This window comes from Anolis sagrei, chromosome Y (assembly GCF_037176765.1).
Source record: "Anolis sagrei isolate rAnoSag1 chromosome Y, rAnoSag1.mat, whole genome shotgun sequence".
Classification (NCBI taxonomy): domain Eukaryota; kingdom Metazoa; phylum Chordata; class Lepidosauria; order Squamata; family Dactyloidae; genus Anolis; species Anolis sagrei.
Window position 1 is genome coordinate 55,888,786 of NC_090035.1, and position 22,663 is coordinate 55,911,448.

A 22,663-nucleotide genomic window follows, 5' to 3' on the forward strand; every position below is an offset into this window, starting at 1 on the left:
ATCGAAGATGGAAGAGAACTCAGATGAAACTCCTTGGCAGCAAACCGAAATGTGGCTGAGGCAACTTTGCATGAGGGTGACTCTGCCACAGCTGAGGGTGTTGGGTTGATCTGGACACAGAGAAGACGGAGGATGCATTCTGTCGACACATACAGGTCCCTGTATGGTCCATCCTAAAGGAGTCTTCTGTGCCAAAGGTGCACCAGGAGGACCTCTCTTTTCAGCTCGGATGCTCATCAAGCTGGGGCAGTTGGATCCAATGAGCAGGACTATGTCGATGCCCGGCTCAAAGGGTGGAATGAGGTCCTGTAGTCCTTTCAGGTGAGGATGTGCTTGCATCATCTCTCTGGTAGCAATCTGGTGTGCGTGGGATGGACGCACACTCAATAAGATCAGGCAACTCAAAACGAATGTCCTTGCCACATGGCGAAATGATAAATCCAGATGCAATGCGGCCCTGTCTTCGTTGCTTGCCTGTACAAGTAGAAATACAATAGTCAATAGTCTTTGCCTGCCCCTTAAAGATTTTGAAAAAGTCAGGGGTGGCCAGGGAACCGTCGCTTTGGTTGTCAAGGGCCACATATATTTTCTTCTTCATCCATGGCTTGCTGGCAGGAAAAACCTCTGCCAAACAAATGTGGTGGCAAATCCTAGTTTTCTTTGGGCTGCCGCACAGCTGTGTGCAGGCCACAGAGGGTGCCTCAGTGCCCGATGAAGGTCCAGCTGAATCTTCTGGGAAGCGTTGACTGGTGGCCCCGCTCTTGACCTTGGAGGGCACTAAATCCTTGTCATGCATGGCTGAGCAATGCTTTTCGGACTGGCACACCACGCACTTCACCGTTTCTTTGCATGACCTTGACTGGTGGGGAGTTGCACCGCAGCACCTGAAGCAGATCCTGGACTTCTTGAGGATCTCGACCTTGTCTGCGTGAGGCTTCTTGGCAAACTCCCTGCAGTCGGCCAAACTGTGGGGCTTTGCATGCAGTGGGCACAAAACATCCTCAGGCGTCATCTTGGTGTCAGCTGGAGATGAGTTGGTCTCCGTGGACTTGACGGCGATGCTTCTCTCGGTGCCACTGTCCTTTGCAGGTTTCCCGGGCTCTTTGATGGGCCTATCCGACCTTGTAGTCCCATAAAGAGTTGGAAATCCCGTCTGTGGGTCGTTGAACTGCATGGCAGCATTTGTGACGAAATCTACAAGATGTGCGAATGGTGGGTAGACCTGATGGTTGGCCTGCTTGAATCTGAAGACTTCTTTGCACCACTCTTCTTGTAAGGAGAATGGCAGCTTCTGGATGATGACAGTTTGGGACAGGTGTTGGTCCAGGCAGGCAAACCCTGAAAGCTGTGGGTTTCCCTTGGCAGACTGAAGCTCAATGAATAAGTCTGACAAGTCCCAAAGCTGTTCAAAGTCTTTTGGTTTGAGCATTGGGAACTGATGAAGTCTGTCCATCAGCGAGGCTTCAATTTGGGTGCTGGTCCCGTAGCGCTGATCAAGCCTCGTCCATGCAGTGTCCAAAGCTCTATCTGGTTGGTCGATGAGAGCCGAGAAAATCCTTCTCACCTGCTGAGCCAATACTGGACCAAGCCAGGCGATCAAAAGAGTCAATTGCTCCTCAGAGGAGAGTCTTAAACTCTGAATGGCTCGCTGAAAAGTCTTTTTCCAAAGTAGGAAATCTTCTGGCCGGTCAGAGAATTTCTCCACACCTTTGTCCCTCAAATCTTTTCTCGGGTTCCTAAACAAAGACTCAAGCTGCGACTAAGGAGTCTGAAGGAACGGAAGGGGAATTTGGTCAGGGGTAAGGGTGAAGTTCTTTTGAAATCTAGAAGGCCCATTCCAAGGAACACCTGCAGCCTCAGGAATGGGCAAAACCCTGATTTCTGGGCTGGGCTTTGGTACCTGAGTTGGTGGCTGTGGGCTCCTGGCCCTGAATTGCTCGACCAGCCTGTGTGGCGCGATGTCGCTGTCTGCAAGCACCAGGTTGCTGTCTTGGAAACCAACGTGGGCTGGCAGAAGAGGCGTGGTTGAAGGTGTTGGCAAACAGTTGACATTTTCTTGAGACAGTTCTCCTTGCAGTGCCTTTGCCAAGATGTCGGCACGGACTCTTTTTTGCGCTGCCTCCTGCTGGATGCGCGACAACTTTAACTTCGCCTCTAACTCGGCTTGTGACTTCTTTTGCTTCGCCTCTAATTCGGCTTGTGACTACTTTTGCTTCACCTCTAACTCTAGTTGGGCCCGCTCGAAGTTCAGGCCTAAATCTGCCGCTGCTGCCTCAGCTTCTGCCTCAAGAATTTTTTCTTGCAGTTTGAGACGCCTTGTTTCCCTGTTGTAAAGGGCTGCCATAGATGAGGAGCTGCTTCTGGAGACAGACGATCCTGACGCGGAGCCATGTCTGCTGCTATGCCTCCTGCTGGTGTGGCTGTGCTTGCTTTGGCCAGACGCACCTCCCTGACTGCTCTGCGCACTTAAAGCCTTTGGGGAATGCTTAAGCGGCTCTGGGATCATGCTGCCAATGGGCGAAGCTTGACCATCTTTGTCCCTTCTGGGGGAGGGATCAAAGTAGGCTGCATGAAAACTGTGGGATCTTAGATCATAAGGCTTGCCCTCAGATTTTGGTGAGCTTGAGGTATGAGCCATGATAGCAAACTGCCCAAACAGTATAGCAATACAGGTGAAATAACAAGTGGAGCAATCAGTATATCAATAACCAACAGTCAATAGAACACACACTATAAAATGCAATCATAAGCACAAAGAGCAGGCGATAGAGCATGCAGTAATAAAGCAGTCAGTGTAATAATGCAGGTATTACAGATAGGGCAAGCAATATAACAATGCAATTTCAATAGGATGCAGCAAACAGCATAAACATGCAATTGCAACAACAAATAGAGCAGACAAATATCAAGAGAGCTATTAGCACACTCAAACTTATCACTTTAAGGCAGAGAATAAACATAGCAGACACAATAATTCAAATTAACATCAAACTCTTGCTGAAAGGCTGTAAAAAGCCAAAGGCGATTGCAAAAAACCCTTTCCAGAAATCTGAAAGGCAAAGCAGAAACAAGGCTTGTTTCAAAAGAGCGGGAAAGCTTGCTTCTGCTGGAAACTGTAGCAGGATCTAGCAGAGCTTGCTATCTAGATACTTTAGAATGTTGCAATTCCGTGCAGACCTGCTGTGCAAAAGCTGGAGGAGAAATGTAGCAACTTGCAAACTGAGTACATCTTCAAAATGGTGGGAAGAGAGCTGAAGCAAAGAAGGAGGCTGCCAGCCCCTCCCTTTTGGTCTTCCAAAATGGCCGAAAATGAAGAAGCACGAACAGATGGGCTCTTCTTCAAGATGGCTGAAACTCTTCAGACACACACAGATGGATGGATCCAGGTAATGAAGACTTGAAATGGCTTGTACAAGCTTCTTAAAACACTGTTCTGTACCTGTAAAGTCTTTTTCTCTATTCCCAGGTGGCAGAAGCCACCAACTCCGTCTTTTACTGTGCTGTCGCACGCTGGGCCTATGCATTAGACTGTACACAGGACATAAATTCTCTGTGCCCAACGGGATGCCGGGGCTGCCTCAGAATAAAGGCCCTTAGATTCCCCCAAACAGAGTCTTTAGAATGCTTAAAGTAAGTCCAACAAAGTTATTTTATTAAGGAACAAACAGGTATTGTAGAGCTTTAAAGTATCAGTTCTCTCAAACTTGTCCACAGGGAACAGGCACTATCTTCTTAACTATAATTAACTAAAGGGGAAATCCTAGCTTCTAATCTGGGCAGTCTGTACTTGCCTCTGTTGACATGGAGCCCCTGCACCCGGTACCAACTGCGTCTGGCTTCCGCGAGTGATCCTTGCCTCAACAGAGCTTTGTAGACCTCCAGGGAAAAAGAGGGAGTTCAGGTTGCTGTGATGGCCAACTCAAAAAGGGGCGGGATCAGGGAACCTAACTATAACTGGCAGGTGGCTTACCCTATAAATGCAAATTATGACAGGAAACCCCCTGCTACAAAATCCCAATCATGGGATTGCACACAAACATGAAAACACAGCATATAAATCTGGAGCTCCTGGAACAGCTGTTCCAGAACACCTTCCTCCCTATGACTTGCTCTCATGTATTTATCATTACTATCATGTCCCTGATGCCGAGCATCTCCCCCCCCCCCAAGTATTTATAGTTCTGCCAAGGGCAAGGACACCAGACTACACAGCAAGGGTTAAGTCTTGGCCACATTGCCAAGGCACTGACAACAACAAGGACCCCATGAGGTTTTTTTTGGGAAATGGCTGGACCTTGGGACTTTTGCCCTTTTGTGGGAGTTGTAGTTCCCCAAGGGCTGAGCGATGGGTTCTGTTATTGATCAACCCAGCGCCCATCACTGGACTTCTGCCTTTTCTTATTGACTCTCTGCTTCATGAACTGAACTGTTTGCCACATCCCTGGCCACGAACTTCCTTCTGGTGCTTGCCTTGAAATGCAAGCAGCCTCCGTTTCCACGCACCTTTGCCAAAGGACTATGAGATCTCCAGTTTGCATTATAATAAAGATCCAATATTGTAATAAACTTTGCTTGGGATGGGGATGAGATTGCCTCATGAAATGTGAAAATATATGAAATGTATGTAATGAAATATTATGTACTCTGGTTCCCCTCCCTGCTTCTCCTCTTTGACCCTTGCCCCAAAAGGAATGTGACCTGAGGATTACTGTGACAGGGAGGAAACCCTTTGTCCTCCCGAAATGGTTCATATTTACATTTGCATGGGCCGTGCGGTTGATCCCCTTCTCAAACTAACTTTCAGAGCAGACAGTAAGGGCAGGAAGGGTCAACCGAAACTCAGGAAGAAAAGACTGATTGTATCATTTTAGGTATTTGTTGATCCCCCTTTTTTTACAAGGCCCTGAGGTCCAAATACCATCAAAAGCTCCTTTTCATACTTCCTCCCAAATCCAATCATAAACCAGGAAACTCATTGTTCCCCTATCTAACACCCCGCCGTGTAAAAAACAAAGCCACACAGATGCCCCAAAGGCTGTCATTTCCTCAGTCTTTGTCAGGCTTCGTCCCGCCTCCTGGCTGCCGATTGGTCCATCTTCCAAGGCGCTAGGAAGGCGCTGATTGGCCCCCTAGAGGCAACGGAGCCCGCTGATTGGTCAGGAGGCGGGGCGTGCCGCCAAGCCTCCTCCCAGCTGTTCCGCGGCCAGCCAATCAGAGCGAAGCCGGCCGGCAGAGGGCGGGTGGGATTTTTGAAACTGTTTTCCTTTGTCTGTGTACTATAAAAATGGTTGGAAATTCTGTAAAATCATGCTTGCAGTGGAATGATTCCTGCAATGCATCTGATCTCAGCTGAATCACAATAAACCTCGATTGCTGAAAACCTTCTTCCACTTGGATGAGGCATTATTATTTGCAATATTTTACTCTTTGGATTGGCTCTCGCTGGCCTCACCAAGGGACCCAGAGCCCTTTAGGCGCGGTCCTCGGGCTTCTCCCTGAGAGGAGGCCCCACAAAAAAGCAGCTCGATATCATTTCCTCTCAGCCTTCTCTTCTTCAGGCTAAAAATGCCCAGCTCCTTAAGCTGCTCCTCATAGGGCTTGTTCTCCAGACCCCTGATCATTTTAGTCGCCCTCCTCTGGACACATTCCAGCTTGTTAATATCTCTCTTGAATTGTGGTGCCCAGAATTGGACACAATATTCCAGGTGTGGTCTAACCAAAGTGGAATAGAGGGGTAGCATTAATTCCCTAGATCTAGACACTAGACTCTATTTATGCAGGCCAAAATCCCATTGGCTTTTTTTGGTGCAGCATCACATTGTTGGCTCATGTTTAACTTGTTGTCCATGAAGACCTCAAGATCTTTTTCACACATACTGCTCTCAAACCAGGCGTCCCCATTTACATTTCATTTTTTCTGCCTAAGCGGAGTATCTTGTCAAGATACTCACACACACACATACACACATTTATGAGTATGATAAGGAGGACTCTAAAAGGTGATCTAATGTTCTCTAGAAAGACCACACCTGTGAAGTCTTTCATTCAGGGACAGTTTCATCTTAGATTATTTCCTCCACTACAGACATTCCAGTGTTCCTTTCTCTCTCCTTTGGTGTGGAATTTGCATTGCCTCTCCCCAGGCATGTAGCCGGGGGGGGGGGGGGGGCTTGAGGGGCTTCAGCCCCCCCCCCCGAAATTCTCATGGTGGCTCGTGAAAAGGCCTTACTGGTGCATTATTTAAACTGTTATGTTTATTCATATCATGATCTGATCACCATCCTCAATATATCCCATATGCATGGGGGTATTGGGGTAATGATACAAAAGGTTTGCTAGGCTAGACCCTCTTTCACTCAGACTCAGCCCCCCCCAAAAAACTCATTCCCCCCCGAAACCCGCCCCCTGAAAAAAATTCACCCCCCCCCAAACGAAATCCTGGCTACGGGCCCTTAACCCTTTCCTACCCTTTCATATGGCACACAGCAAACAAACAAATGACCAACAAAAAATACAAGAGAGGGTTGTAGGTTTTTTTTCCTGGGCTATATAGCCATGTTCTAGAGGCATTCTCTCCTGACGTTTCACCTGCATCTATGGCAAGCATCCTCAGAGGTAGTCAGGTCTTTTGGAACTAGGAAAAAGGGTTTATATATCTGTGGAATGACCAGGGTGGGACAAAGGACTCTTGTCTGTTGGAGCTAGGTGTCAATGTTTCAACTGAACACCTTAATTAGCATTTGATGGCCCGGCACTGCCTGGGGCAATCTTTTGTTGCGAGGTAATTAGATGTCCCAGATTGTTTCCTCTCTGATGTTTTGCTGTTGTAATTTTAGAGTTTTTTAATACTGGTAGCCAGATTTTGTTCATTTTCATGGTTTCCTCCTTTCTGTTGAAATTGTCCACATGCTTGTGGATTTCTATGGCTTCTCTGTGTAGTCTGACATGGTGGTTGTTGGAGTGGTCCAGCATTTCTGTGTTCTCAAATAATATGCTGTGTCCAGGTTGGTTCATCAGGTGCTCTGCTATGGCTGACTTCTCTGATTGAAGGAGTCTGCAGTGCTTTTCATGTTCCTTGATTCGTGTTTGGGCACTGCGTTCGGTGGTCCCTACATCAAAGGAACCACTGACTGCATAGGGAAGCTGATGAGGAAACACAACCTACAAATAATCTACAGACCCACTAAGAAAATCCAACAAATGCTATGTTCAGCAAAGGAGAAGAGGGATCCTCTCACCTCTGCAGGAGTCTACCTTATACCATGGAGCAGTGGAGAAGTCTACATACAAACGCAGCATTGCCCAAACATGAATCAAGGAACGTGAAAGGCACTGCAGACTACTTCAACCAGAGAAGTCAGCCATAGCAGAGCACCTGATGAACCAACCTGGACACAGCATATGCCTGTGGAATTCATTCCCCAGGGAAATTAGGACATCAACATCCCTCCTCTCCTTCAGGAAGAAGCTAAAAACCTGGATGTGGGACCAAGCGTTCGGGTAGCTGGAAGATGGACAAAAACAACCAATAATGACCAGAGTAGGAAAAGACAATGACAATGCTAAAAGGTTTACGGACTTGGATTGGGTGAACACTGACCACAAGATGTTTTATTGCTGCTATTATACTGTCTGATGGTTTTAATTAGTTATAACTGTGATATTATGTGGTAAATTTGTGTATTGTATAGTGTTCTGTATGTTGTAATTGTTAGGCATCGAATTGTGCCTTTTGTAAGCCGCCCTGAGTCCCCCCTAGGGGGTTGAGAAGGGCGGAGTAAAAGCACTCCAAATAAATAAATCAATATGAACACAGATGGAGTTTGGGGGAAAATAGACCTTGACATTTGTAGTTGTAGTTGTAGTTGTAGTTACTGGGATTGATAGTTCACTATAAAGATCACCACCGCTGTACCAACCAAATTATAATGAGGCCCACCTCCACTACAGACTAGCTCACCAAAATCTAGAGCTTGCTAAAATATAGAGGGAGAAATAGTTGTTGGATCAACTCAATATTTAGAAGCTAGGAACTATGACCCGCTTGAACTGAAAGGCTTAAAAGAGTTCTTTAGTAGATCTTCGCTGCCACCAAATTTAAGAGTAAACTGGCTGTGGTATTTGTGAGAGGTTGCTCAGTAACACACTCTGTGTTACTATAGTGTTCTTAGAGGTTGTGTAAAGTTATTGTGAATAATGCTTTTACCACAAAGATAGTCACACAGAGGCTTGCTTAAGTTAATAAAAATAACCAGAACGTTTATTTAAGAGGCTTGAAATATTCAGGTACAAAAGCGTGTTGGTTTCATTAAAATACTGGCACATACAAGCTTGTGGTTATGTAGAGTAAAGATCTGAAAACTTCTGGGTACAAGTCTTTAAAAAAAGATCAACAAAGAAGATTACCTCAGGAAATGAATATCTGAGAGTAACTCCCAAAAAATCCCCTCCTATAGGAAACTAGCCGAATCCCTGAACCAGCTTTTCCTTAGGGAAAAGATCCGACCACAACAGTGTCCTGTTCCACTCCGTATTCTAGCTATTTATTTCACTAGCTGTTCATGAATACCACTCCACAGACTGTCCCAAAGTTCTTCCTCACAAAACCCAAACTTCCCTTCCAAACTCCCAACTCACACCAACTGGCTCCTGGCAAAACTCAAGCCTCTCTTTTTAAAAAGTCACTTTTCCCCCTTCAGCCCACTTAGGCTCCACCCCCATCTCTCTGACCAATCTCAGCCCGATATCTTCCCATCCTAGGCTAGAACACACTCCCTTAAGGCAAACCTAGATGCCTTGGCTTTGCCAGGCCCACTCTCTTAGGCCTAAACTAGCCTGCCAAGGTAAGGGAATCATTACATTCCGCCCTCACCCAAGACACTTTGCCGAATGAAGAGGTTTGCCTTCCTCTTCTGAAGCAAAGGCCTAGCTCTACACTCTAAGCCTAACTAAACCCTCTAATTAAACTGTCTACCTTCCCTACAGTAAACAACACATTATAACTACATTCACAATACATTCTGCAATAAACACATTTGCAAAGGTCATTATCACATATCAAGCAATCAATACATTATATACAACAAATACATTTCTGCAAAAGGAAGAAACAGGTTAAACACAATACATAGTTATGCATATTCACCAATTCATTACACTTCTAAACAATACCTTTACCATTCCTGGATTTTCTTCAATCAATTACTCTGGATAATGTGTCCACTATTACATTTTGTGTGCCTTTTATATGCTTTACTTCAAAATCATAATCTTGAAGTGCTAAGCTCCATCTAATTAACTTACTATTGGTGCTTTTGATCTGATGTAACCACTGTAAATGTGAATAATTTGTGCAAAGCGTAAACTTTCTTCCCCATAGGTAAGGTTTTGGTTTGGTGATGGCCCACATTATGGCCACACACTCGTGCTTGATTACAGACAGATGTTGTTCTCTCTCTAATAGCTTCCTACTCATATACAGCATGGGCTGCAGTACACGTTCATCATTCTCCTGACCTAAAACTGCTCCAAGGCCTACCTTGGAAGCATCTGTTGTTAAAATAAAAGGTTGATCAAAGTCAGGGGCTTGCAAAACAGGTTTGGTCATAAGTTATAGGCAGTCTGTAGTGGAATCTACCTTTAAGACAACAAGGCCGAAGCCTGCATGACAATAGCTGTCATCTTGGAAGGCAGGCAGAGACAGGAGGAGGAGTCAAGCCGACTCCTGATTGGGTATAGCAATTGGGGGAGGAGTCGGTTGAGAGAGGAAAATAAGCTGTCAGCTCTTGACAGAGGGAGAGAAGTGTCTTGACATGAGACACAGAAGGATGAAATGTTAAGATAGGAAGTTACAGTAGGGATCTGACAGGGAAAGAAAGTTTTAAGTGAGTCTTTAGAATAGGGAATAGGCAGCAGACAAGGGCTAAGGTTACTGTATTGAGAGGATCAGTAACAGAAAGACTTGTCTGTTTATACTGAGGAAAAGTATAAGAGAGCTTATTTGCCCTGTGGGAGAGACAGATAGGGATCTATTCTCAAGTGATACTGTGTCTAAAGATAGAGCAATGTGTTTAAGGAATCTCACAGTTGATAAAAGCTTTACTGTCAGTGGAACTATTTGTTTAAGTAACTAAGTCTCTACAACTGAATTACGCTTCTGTACCGCTCATTATATGAGTAGCTGTTTGTTTAAAGTTCAGTAAACCCTTTCTAGTTCACTTTTAACTAGTGTCAGCTTCAGTCTATCAATCTCCTCAGAACCAAGTCTGTCAAACCCATTTTAAAGTCCAGTCATCCAGTGAAGAAGCAATAGAAGAACCAAGAGCTCAAACACACCTTACCTATAACACATTCACACCTTTGATTCCTCAGGCTAATAAAAGCTGAGGTGGTGGCAGTCATACCTACCAAAATCATCGGTCTTTGATCTATTTGATCCATGGTCAGCCTCTAAATTTCTATTATATTGGTGGCAGCGGTGGGATTCATTGTTCCCCCCTGCCCTAGATAGCCTCAAATTACGTTACAGTGGTGACCAGCGGCGGGATACGTGACTTAAAGGCTAAATCCAGTAGAGTGGTGTGATTTTGTGAGGTAAAAGTTTGCGCCAAAGCATTTCTGAAGAAATTTTACCCCAGAAACTGCTTAAATACACCATTATACAGCAACATGGCACCTCCAAAACAAAAGAAAGCTCCAGTTGCTCACACACAAGGAGAGGAACAGGAGGGGGCTGTAAGGGAGACTGAGACTGAAGAAAGAGGAGAAAGCCCAGGATTAGTGGCTGCCTCTTTAGAAATTGAAAAGTTGAGGCTAGAAATGGAATTTAAAAAGATGCAACTAGAAGCTGAGAAAGAAAGGGAAAAGGTACAGTTAGAGGCTAGAGAAAGAGAAAGACAACGTGAGGCTGAAAGAGAAAGAATGGAGTTTGAGGCTAGAGAAAGAGAGAAAGAAAGGCTGCTTGAGGTAGAAAAAGAGAGAATGATACATGAGGAAAGGATGATGGAGTTACAAGTGAGAGATAGACAATCCACATCCAACCCTAGTACAATCCCTGCTGAACCCGTAGCTTCCTATGTAAAATACTTTCCCAAATATACAAAGGGGGATTGTGTAGAGAGTTTCCTCGCGAGCTTTGAGCGGGCGTGTGCAGATTTTGGGGTCCCTGAGGAAAAGAGAATGGCACACTTAAGACCATTGATCTGTGGGGAACTGAGTGAAGTTTATGCCAACTTGACAACTACAGAATGGTCTAACTACTCTGTCTTTAAAGAGAGAGTGAAGGTTCGGTTTGGTCTAACCCCAGAACAAAGCCGAAAGACCTTCAGAGAGATTAAAAGCCTGGGGAGACATATTCCCAAGTAGGGGCTAGGATTGAAAAAGCTCTAATACGATGGCTAGAGGGTAGTAAGGTGACCACCTTTGAGGCTTTGAGAGACCTGATCTGTCTGGAACAGTTCTATAAACTGGTCCCAGCACAGTTACGATGGTTCATTAAGGATAAGAAGATCCAGACAGTGGCCGAGTGTGCTTCAGTTTTGGACGGGATGGAGGGAGACTTTGAAATGGTCCCCCCAATGTTCAAGAAGCAGAAGGAGTGGGCCCCGAAGGGCAGAACTGACAAGGAAGGTCAGGGAGCCAAGCAAGGGGATGCCATCTCTAAGCCTGTGCCACGTAGGATTGTATGTTTCCTTTGTAACCAGGAGGGACATGTTAAAGCTTCATGCCCAAAGCTATCTAGGGAGAGAGTTGGAAGCCCGCCAAAATTTGTTAAAGTGGTCAAAAAGACTCAACCACAAGATGAAGAATCTACTCCTGAGGGAGAGCCCATCAAAATAATGAGGGTTTGGAGTATGGACCGTGGTGTGAGCAAGGAATACTTGGGAGAGGTCCAAGTTAATGACCAAAAGCTAATGGGACTGAGGGACACAGGCGCTGACGTGTCTTTGGTGTGCCCTCATGTAGTTGAAAAGGAACAGATAGTGCCAGGAAAGAAGTGGACACTAAAAGGAATAACTGGTCCCAGCTTTGATGTAGATGTGGCAGAAATTCCAGTCAAATACAAAGATTTCTGTGGGAGATGGAGAGTAGGGATCCTGTCAGACTTGGAGGTCCCTGTGTTAATAGGGAACGATCTGTCAGAACATACGCTGAAGATCAATGCTGTGACTAGAAGAAAGGCAGAAAGAGCGGGAATTTCTGAGGAAGGCAAATTCACCTCAGAAATGGCTCTAAGCTCAGAATGTAACGATGCAGAAGAGTTCCCTGTAATGTTGCCATCTAGTCAGCCAGCTGAGTTCCTGAGGGAACAGCGACAGGCTGAAGATTTAAAGGGTCTGTGGGAATCAGTACAAACTGAAGGGACTGAACCCACTGAAACAGAACCAGTTATCTTTAAAAATATAGATAACAAGTTGTTCAGGTTGGTGAGACATCAAAAGGGCCCAGGGCTGTATGAGGTAGTTACACAGCTAGTTATACCTCCAAAATACAGGGAAAAGATTCTGAAAATGGCCCATGACACCTCGTTTAGTGGTCATCTAGGTGTCAAAAAGACTAAGGATAGGGTGCAGAGCGGTTCTTTTGGCCCTGAATGGGCCAGGACATTGCCACCTACTGCAGATCCTGTCAGTCCTGTCAGTTTGTGGGCAAAGCAAAAGACAAAACCAAGGGACTGCTGCAACCTATTCCTGTTGTGTCGATTCCTTTCGAAAAAGTGGGGATAGATATTCTTGGTCTGATGTCTCCTGTGACCAAGGATAGACATCGCTACATCCTCACAGTGGTGGACTTTGCGACCAGATACCCTGAGGCGATTCCCCTGAAGGAGATTGAGACCAAGACTGTAACACACGCACTCCTGACGTTGTTTGCGCGTGTGGGGCTCCCTAAATCTATCGTGATGGATTTGGGAACATCTTTCATGTCCATTTTAATGAAAGAGATGCTGCGTTCCTGTGGAATTCAACACGTGACGACGACTCCATACCATCCACAGTCGAATGGCCTGACGGAGAGGTTCAACGCGACGTTGAACCACATGCTGAAAACCTATGTACATCGCAACCCCAACGATTGGGACAGAAGAATTCAGCATTTCCTGTTTGCCTATCGTGAGGTACCACAAGAGAGTACCGGATACAGCCCGTTCCAACTGCTGTATGGCCGAACCCTGTGTGGACCTCTAGACATCGTGGGAGAGGCGTGGAACGGACGTGAGGAGATTCCTGAGAAGGACGTGGTCGAGTACATCGAAGACCTTCAGAGACATTTGACTTTGATCCGGGACTGTGCCGCTGAGAGCTTGGCAGCAGCTCAAAGTCGACAGAAGAACTATGCTGACTCTAAAGCTAGGCACAGAAGCTTTGCCGTCAGAGACAAGGTGTTGGTCTTAAAGCCCAGAGCCAAAAAGAAGTTAGATGTGGCTTGGGAAGGACCATTTTCCGTTGTTTCTAAAGACTCTGAGGTGACTTACGTAGTCCAAGAAGATGGAAGAGATCAAAGGTGTAAGAAGCTGCACGTCAATAGACTGAAACCATATTTTCCTAGGATAAAACTTGTGCCAGAGTCTGAGGGGAATGTGACTCTGTGTAGAGGAGGAAGAGTGCGTTTTGTTAAGTCCTTGTTAGATTTGGAGGGAAAATTTAAAGATTGTAATGATGAACAAGAACAGCAGGTGGAGCTAGAGCGTAAGGTCCAGAGAGTGTTATATGGAGATGACACTGTCTCAGCTTCAACCTGGAAAGAAACATCTGAAGATAGGAATATGGGGTTTGAGTTAGCCGTTGGTAATGTTAAATTAAGAGCTGGAAATAGAATTTGTGGCATTGGTTAAAATAGGAAAAGGTTCAGCCCCTTTATATTTTGCCATGCCGGGTTGTTCCCGATTCAAATTTGAGTTTACCAGGTAACCGATGTAAACCCCAAGATAACTTAAGGAAGTTATGTTAAATACACCTTCCACAAAAGTTTCTTTGCTGTACAGATGTTACAGATGATTATTTGCAATTTAAAACCATTTAATTGCAGGTTGGAATGGTGCATTGACTGTATATAGATGTTATATAATGCATTATTGAGTATGGTAGAGTAATTATACAGGTAATATTGCATTATAGCATGTATTGTATAGTGAGATGTTATATATCTAACATGCTTTTCTCTTACAGGTTTATGGAAATGTACTAACTATTATTTTGCATTGCAGGTTTGCTTAGGTAAAATGCATATAATGTATGTAGTATTTGCAAATGTTATTTAGTATGCAATGTTAGTTAGGATTGGTAACCTGTTAGATAGGAATGTTAGAATATGTTTATGGTATGTTAGGTAGCAAGTAAGTTAGGAAGGTAAACAGTATGCCCTTGCCTTAGGTTAGATTAGGTTAGTGGATTAGTTAGGTGCAGGAAAAGGGAGTTAGGTTAAAATTAGGTCTCTTCATGAGAAACCCTTTCTTGCAGCTTTAGATTAGAAATCTGAAATCTTACAGAAATGACTTAGGCAGGGAGGGATGTAGTGGAATCTACCTTTAAGACAACAAGGCCGAAGCCTGCATGACAGTAGCTGTCATCTTGGAAGGCAGGCAGAGACAGGAGGAGGAGTCAAGCCGACTCCTGATTGGGTATAGCAATTGGGGGAGGAGTCGGTTGAGAGAGGGAAATAAGCTGTTAGCTCTTGACAGAGGGAGAGAAGTGTCTTGACATGAGACACAGAAGGATGAAATGTTAAGATAGGAAGTTACAGTAGGGATCTGACAGGGAAAGAAAGTTTTAAGTGAGCCTTTAGAATAGGGAATAGGCAGCAGACAAGGGCTAAGGTTACTGTATTGAGAGGATCAGTAACAGAAAGACTTGTCTGTTTATACTGAGGAAAAGTATAAGAGCTTATTTGCCCTGCGGGAGGGACAGATAGAGATCTGTTCTCAAGTGATAGTGTCTAAAGGTAGAGCAGTGTGTTTAAGGAATCTCACAGTTGATAAAAGCTTTACTGTCAGTGGAACTACTTGTTTAAGTAACTAAGTCTCTACAACTGAATTACGCTTCTGTACCACTCATTATATGAGTAGCTGTTTGTTTAAAGTTCAATAAACCCTTTCTAGTTCACTTTTAACTGGTGTCAGCTTCAGTCTATCAATCTCCTCAGAACCAAGTCTGTCAAACCCATTTTAAAGTCCAGTCATCCAGTGAAGAAGCAATAGAAGAACCAAGAGCTCAAACACACCTTACCTATAACACATTCACACCTTTGGTTCCTCAGGCCAATAAAAGCTGAGGTGGTGGCAGTCATACCTACCAAAATCATCGGTATTTGATCTATTTGACCCATGGTCAGCCTCTAAATTTCTATTATATTGGTGGCAGCGGTGGGATTCGTTGTTTCCCCCTGCCCTAGATAGCCTCAAATTACGTTACACAGTCTCATACTCAAATGTCCATACCACTTTATTGGGTGAAGCCTTCTTTGTACAATCCGTTAACACTGCCGCAAGAGAACTAAAATGGGAATAAATCGTCTATAGAATCCTACAACTCCTAGAAATGAATGGTTTTGTTTCTTGGTATTTGGATTCAGCCGTTCTCTTATTTCCTGCACCTTGTCCATATCTGGCAATATGGTGCCTCCTCCTACTACATGACCTAGATATTTGATCCGTGATCTGGCCTTTTGGCAGTTTGAGGCTTTAACTGTTAAACCAGCCTCTTTGATCTTGCGCAATACCTTCCCTAAGTGCTCCAGGTGTTGTTCCCACGTCTGGCTATAGATAGACAGATCATCTATATACGCCTGGATGAAGTCTTTCATACGCGATAGCATCTGATTAATTAACCTTTGAAAGGTTGCAGGTGCATTTTTAAAACCAAATGGGAGGACTTTGAACTGAAATAAACCGTCCCTAGAAATAAAAGTTTTCTCTTGATCCTCCAGGTGCATAGCAACCTGCCAATAACCTTTTGTGAAGTCCAGAGATGTTATATACTGGGCTGATCATATTGTTTCTATGAGGTCATCTATTTGTGGTATAGGATACACATCTGATATGGTAACCTGATTTAACTTACTGTAGTCAACACAAAATCTAATGGTGTTATCCGGTTTTGGAACTAAAACAATGGGAGATGACCATGGGCTACTTGATGGGACTATTAAACCAAGATTTAACATTTCCTGGATCTCTTTTGAGATCAGTCTGGCCTGCTCTCCTGATATACAGTATGGCGAAGATGCAATGGGGTTAACTGTCCCTGTGTTGATATGGTGACAAGCTATATTAGTTTTCCCAGGTATATTAGAAAATACCTCCCTATGCTGGTGTAATAGGTCTTTCAACTGCTGTTTCTGTAGATCTGTGAGGTTAGTATTCTCATCCACAGATGGCAAAGTACACTCAGCATACACCTTTCCCCAACCAGACAATAAAACTTCTCCATCTGTCTCTTGGGAGACTTGCATAATCATCCTAGCCCTTGAATGATAAGGCTTAATCATATTTACATGTAACTTTTTACATCTTCCCTCATCTGTGTTTTCTCCCACTAGATATGTGACTTCCGAAATCTTAGATAGAACTACATATGGTCCTTCCCATGAAACTTCTAGTTTTTTTCTTTGACCTTGGTTTCAATACAAGAACTTTATCCCCTGCATTAAAATCATGCTCAATTACAGACAGATGTTGTTCTCTCTTGCATGGAGATCCACCTGTTTCTTCTGTTTCAACTGGGCAGTCGCCAAACTCTCAGCTGCACAATCTCTCATGGTGGCCAAATGCCTTTGCAAGTCCTCAATATAACTACCAATGTCAGCTTCTGGAATTTGTCCATGCTTCTTTTAAGATGTCCATGGGACCTTAGGGTGTTCTTCCATACAGCAGTTCAAAAGGGCTGAACTTTGTGCTTGCTTGAGAAACTTCCTTGCTTGAGGAACTTCCCGGTAGGCAAACAAAAAGTGTTGTAGCTTTTTGTCCCAATCATTAGGGTTTTTATGGATGTAAGTCTTTAGCATGTAATTGAAGGTACCGTTGAAGCTTTCCATCAGGCCATTGGTTTGGGGATGATACGGAGTCAAAGTTAGATGTTTTATTCTACAGGAATAGTTCTTGCACTATCTGGGACATGGATGTAATTCCAAGATCCATGACAATTGATCTAGGAAACCTCACGCATGCAAATAAATTAAGCAGTACGTCTGCCACTGTCTTTGAATCTGTTTCCTTTAAGAGAATTGCTTCTGGGTATCTGGTAGTCCACTGCAGTCAAGATGAACCTATGTCCATCCTGCAATTTATGGGACATGGGGCCAATAATGTCTATCCCCACCTTGTCAAAGGGAACAGTGACAACTGGAATTGACTGCAACAGCCCTTTTGTTTTGTCTTTGGCTTTCGTACCAGTTGACAAGTCTCAATGTTTTGCAGTACATTGTCACATCACGTCCCATACCTGATCAAAAAAATCTAGCTTGGATGCGGTCTTTTGTTTTCTTAATACCCAGATGTCCACTGAAAGGAGTATCATGGGCCAACTTGAGTATTTTGGCCCTATACCTCTGCAGGACTACTAGTTGTGTCCTCTCATCAAAGAAATTGGGGCTTTTTTGCTTCCTCACAACCCTATACAACTTATTCTCCACAACTTTAAACAAAATTGGGTCTTCGACTGTGGGTTTGTGGTTTTCCGGGACCACTTCATCCCATAAGGCTTTTAAATTTTCATCTTGTTGTTGGGCTGTTTCAAATTGTTTTGTATGGCTTTGGTCTAAACAAAAGGGAATCTCAGTGCTGTCACTCTCTGCTTGTGACATAGAGGGCTGCTCACTGGTTACATTGCATTCAGGCTTCCCCTCCAGTTTATCCTGACTTCTAGTAATCATGTTGACATGGCGACAATGGTCTGCCAAATTATTTCCCAACAACACTGGAACTTCAAGATCATTAAAAACTCCCATCCTCCATTTTCCAGAGTATTGTTTATATTCTATTGGGAACTCTGCAATGGGCACTTCAAACACAGGGCCGTAAATTCCTTTCTGATTATACTTTTGGTCTGGAAGTAGCTGTTCTTCTTTTACAAACTCGGGCTATATTAAGGACACGTCTGACCCGGTGTCTCTAAATCCCATCAATTTTTGATCTTTAATCTTTATCACCCTCAAATAATCTCCATTTATCTTTTTGCTCGTACTCCATAATCGCATCACTTTCGCAGGCTCGTCCTGTTTGTGTGGAATGCGGTTCTCTTTGGTTGGAGTTATTTGTTTAACCACTTTGATTGCCCTAAGTGGTGTGATTGTATATAACAAATATAATATCATAGATTTGAAAGGGACCCCTAAAGAATGACAATGATCTGTTGCATGTTCCAGAGTAGGCAAACCAGACACTCTCCACATTAACACTAACAAAGAAACAGCAAGAAACACTGTTTACCCACAAGCATAAGGAAATTACACATATTAGAAACCAACACTTTCTCATGACTTTATTTTCCGGATCACCAAACTGGGCCACAGGGGACAGCTAGTAGGATATAGAATATATATATATATATATATATATATATATATATATGAATGATATAGAAATATAATAAAATAATATAGTATAATATTGAAACAATATAATAATAAAATATCACAATATAATATAGAAATAATATATTATAATAATATAATATACTAATATAATAATATTAATATTAGACTATAATATAATATAATAACATATACAAGTATAATAATAATATAATATATATAATATAGCAATACAATACAATAAAATAATATAAATATAATGATTATATAGTATAATATTTTATCTATTTATTTATTTCCTATATTTATACCCTGCCCTTCTCCCCTGAATATAATATAATATAATATATATTAGGAAGGATTTCCCTTTAAAGGGCCTCTTTCCTTCTTTCCTTTCTCTCCCTCTCTCTCCCTCTCTCTAAGGATTTCTCCCTTTCCTTTTGCTTAGTCTGGTTGCTTTGACCTTTGGCTTTTCTCTGTCTGCTGGATTTAAAGGGACGGTACTCTCCAACATTCATTTCTTAGAAAGACACCCTTTACAGCCCAGCTTGTCTGTTTTGCAGTGTATCATAATAATGATATTATTATTATTAATAATAATATAAAATAATAATATAACATAATATAGTAGTAATAATATATAATATTATAATATAGTCTTTTCTGTTTGCGTTGACTTGGAAACTATTTCTTCTATTGAATAGAATGCCAACCTCTAACCTTTGACCCCTCCTGGAGGAGGGGGTGGTCACGGTTGAAAGGTGGCCAAGATGTGACCTTTGACCTCCCTTCCCCCTACCAGCTGTCAATCAAAGGCAGGGGAATGCCAATGAGGAGGCGGAAGGAGGTAGGCAGAAGGAGGAGAAGGTTTGGAAGAGAAAGAAAAAGGAAGATAATAATAACAACAACAACAACAACATATAATACTAATATAATATTATAATAGAACAATAATAATATAATATAATATAATAATATAATAATAATATAATGGAATAATAATAATAATAATAATAATAATAATAATATGGTAATGGTATAATAGTCTAATAATAATATAACAATACTTGCTGTGGCCTATAGTAAAACTTATCAAAGTTGAGGTAGATATCTGGATAACTTTCTCTCGTTTCTTCCTTCTCTACCTCTTTCTTTCTTTCCTTCTTTCACTACTTGGTTTCATCCTTCTCTCTTTCCTTCATTCCCTCCCCCTTTCTTCCTTTGCCTTTCTTCCCTCCCTGTTTGCTTCCTTCTTTCACTTTTTATTTCCTTTTATTTCACCACCATCATAACAATAACAATAATGCAATGAATTGCCTCTGGGACCTGACACCTCTCCCATTCCCCCAAGGTCTAATAGGAATAATAGCATAATAATAATAATAATAGAAATAACAACCTTTACCCGCCACGTGTTGCTGTGGCCAACCTTCCCTCTTTCTTTCCTTCTTTCCCTCCTTCCTTCCTTGGTTCCCTCCCATCTTTCCTTCTCCTCTTCCTTTCCTTCCTTCCCCCTTTCCTTCCTTCCCGTCTCTTTCCTTCCTTCCCCCTTTTTCTTTCTCTTCTGGTCTCCTTTCTTCCTTCTCTCTTTCCTTCTTTCCTTCCCTCCCTCTTTCTCTACATCTTCGCCCTTCCTTCACTCCCTCTTTCCTTCCTTCATTCCCTTTTTTCTTTCCTTCTTCCTTCCTTCTCCCTTTTCCTCCCCCTTTCTCGCATTTCTTCCTTCTCTACCTCTTTCCTTCCTTCCCCCTTTTTTTGGAGGTGGCGTGAAGTAAAAGGAGGTAAGATTGGGGCAGGGGAGTGATGGAGCGTGGGGTTGTGTGTGTGTATGCAGCGGCGGGGGGAGTGATGGAGCGTGGGGTTGCGTGTGTGTGTGTGGCGGCAGGGGGAGTGATGGACCCGCCACGTGGGGTTGCGTGTGTGTGTGCAGCGGTGGGGGAGTGGGGTTGCATGTGTGCGGCGGCGGGGGAGTGATGGAGCGTGGGGTTGCATGTGTGTGTGCGGTGGCGGGGGAATGATGGAGCATGGGGTTGCGTGTGTGTGTGCGGGGGCAGCGGGGGTTGAGTGATGGAGTGTGGGGTTGCGTGTGTGTCTGCGGTGGCGGGGGGACTGATGGAGCGTGGGGTTGCGTGTGTGTGTGTAGATATGTTTGTACCTTGTTGGTTGTGTTATCGGCATGGGAATTTTGGTTAAGTTTCATTGGGTTTTTTAGTTTTGTTGTTTTGCTGTTTTGTGAGTGTGTTGTTGTGTTGTTTTTCATTTTGAGTAGATATGTTTGTACCTTGTGGGTTGTGTTATGGGCATGGGAATTTTGGTTAAGTTTCGTTGGGTTTTTTTGAGTTTTGTTGTTTTGCCGTTCTGTGAGTGTGTTGTTGTGTTGTTTTTCATTTTGAGTAGATATGTTTGTACCTTGTGGGTTGTGTTATGGGCATGGGAATTTTAGTTAAGTTTCGTTGGGTTTTTTGAGTTTTGTTGTTTTGCCGTTCTGTGAGTGTGTTGTTGTGTTGTTTTACATTTTGAGAAGATATGTTTGTACCTTGTGGGTTGTGTTATGGGCATGGGAATTTTGGTTAAGTTTCGTTGGTTTTTTTTGAGTTTTGTTGTTTTGCCGTTTTGTGAGTGTGTTGTGTTGTTTTTCATTTTGAGTAGATATGTTTGTACCTTGTGGGTTGTGTTATGGGCATGGGAATTTTGGTTAAGTTTCGTTGGGAGGTTTTTGAGTTTTGTTGTTTTGCTGTTTTGTGAGTGTGTTGTTGTGTTGTTTTTCATTTTGAGTAGATATGTTTGTACCTTGTGGGTTGTGTTATGGGCATGGGAATTTTGGTTAAGTTTCGTTGGGGGGTTGTGGAGTTTTGGTGTCCCGTTGAACCAACCTAACAGATTTATATATATAGATAATGATATGAAAATAATATAATAATGATATATTAATAACAATAATATAATATGGTATAATAATAAAAAGTAATACAATAATATAATGTATAATATTGATATTAATAAAATAATGATATGAAAGGAAGTAATGCTACCCCTCTATTCTGCTTTGGTTAGACCACATCTGGAATATTGTGTCCAATTCTGGGCACCACAATTCAAGAGAGATATTGACAAGCTGGAATGTGTCCAGAGGAGGGCGACTAAAATGATCAAGGGTCTGGAGAACAAGCCCTATGAGGAGCGGCTTAGGGAACTGGGCATGTTTAGCCTGAAGAAGAGAAGGCTGAGAGGAGATATGATAGCCATGTATAAATATGTGAGAGGAAGCCACAGGGAGGAGGGAGCAAGCTTGTTTTCTGCTTCCTTGGAGACTAGGACACGGAACAATGGCTTCAAACTACAAGAGAGGAGATTCCATCTGAACATTAGGAAGAACTTCCTGACTGTGAGAGCCGTTCAGCAGTGGAACTCTCTGCCCCGGAGTGTGGTGGAGGCTCCTTCTTTGGAAGCTTTTAAGCAGAGCCTGGATGGCCATTTGTCAGGGGTGATTTGAATGCAATATTCCTGCTTCTTGGCAGGGGGTTGGACTGGATGGCCCATGAGGTCTCTTCCAACTCTTTGATTCTATGATTCTATGATTCTATGAAATATGAAAATAACCATATTATTATTATTATTATTGGAATATTTTCAGGAAATTTTCAGAATATTTTCAGAATGCTTCTGAACATTTTCAGAAACATTTAAAAATACTTTTGGAATATTTTTGGGAAAATATTTTCTCCCATAACAGCAAAACTTCCCATTTTAACATACATTAAATATTTTAAATATTGTTTTAATTTTTTTTGTTTAAAAAAATTAGAAGATTCCAGGAATAGTTTTTTAAAAATTATTGAATATTTTTTCAATATATATATATATTTAATATTCTGCAATGAGTTTGCTTTAATTTTATGGGTTTTTTTAAAAAAATAGCAAAAAGGGGATTTCTGTCGGCTTAATTCCTTGCCAATTTGCAATATGCAATTAGATGCAAATGTGTTTTGTTTGCAATCTGCCCAGGAGAAAATTAAAGAGAATGAAAACATTTAAATTTATTCCTTGTTATATAAGAGCCATCCCTGGAGAGAAGATATATCATATATGAATAAAATGAATGAATTAATAAATACATACAATGAATAATATTTAT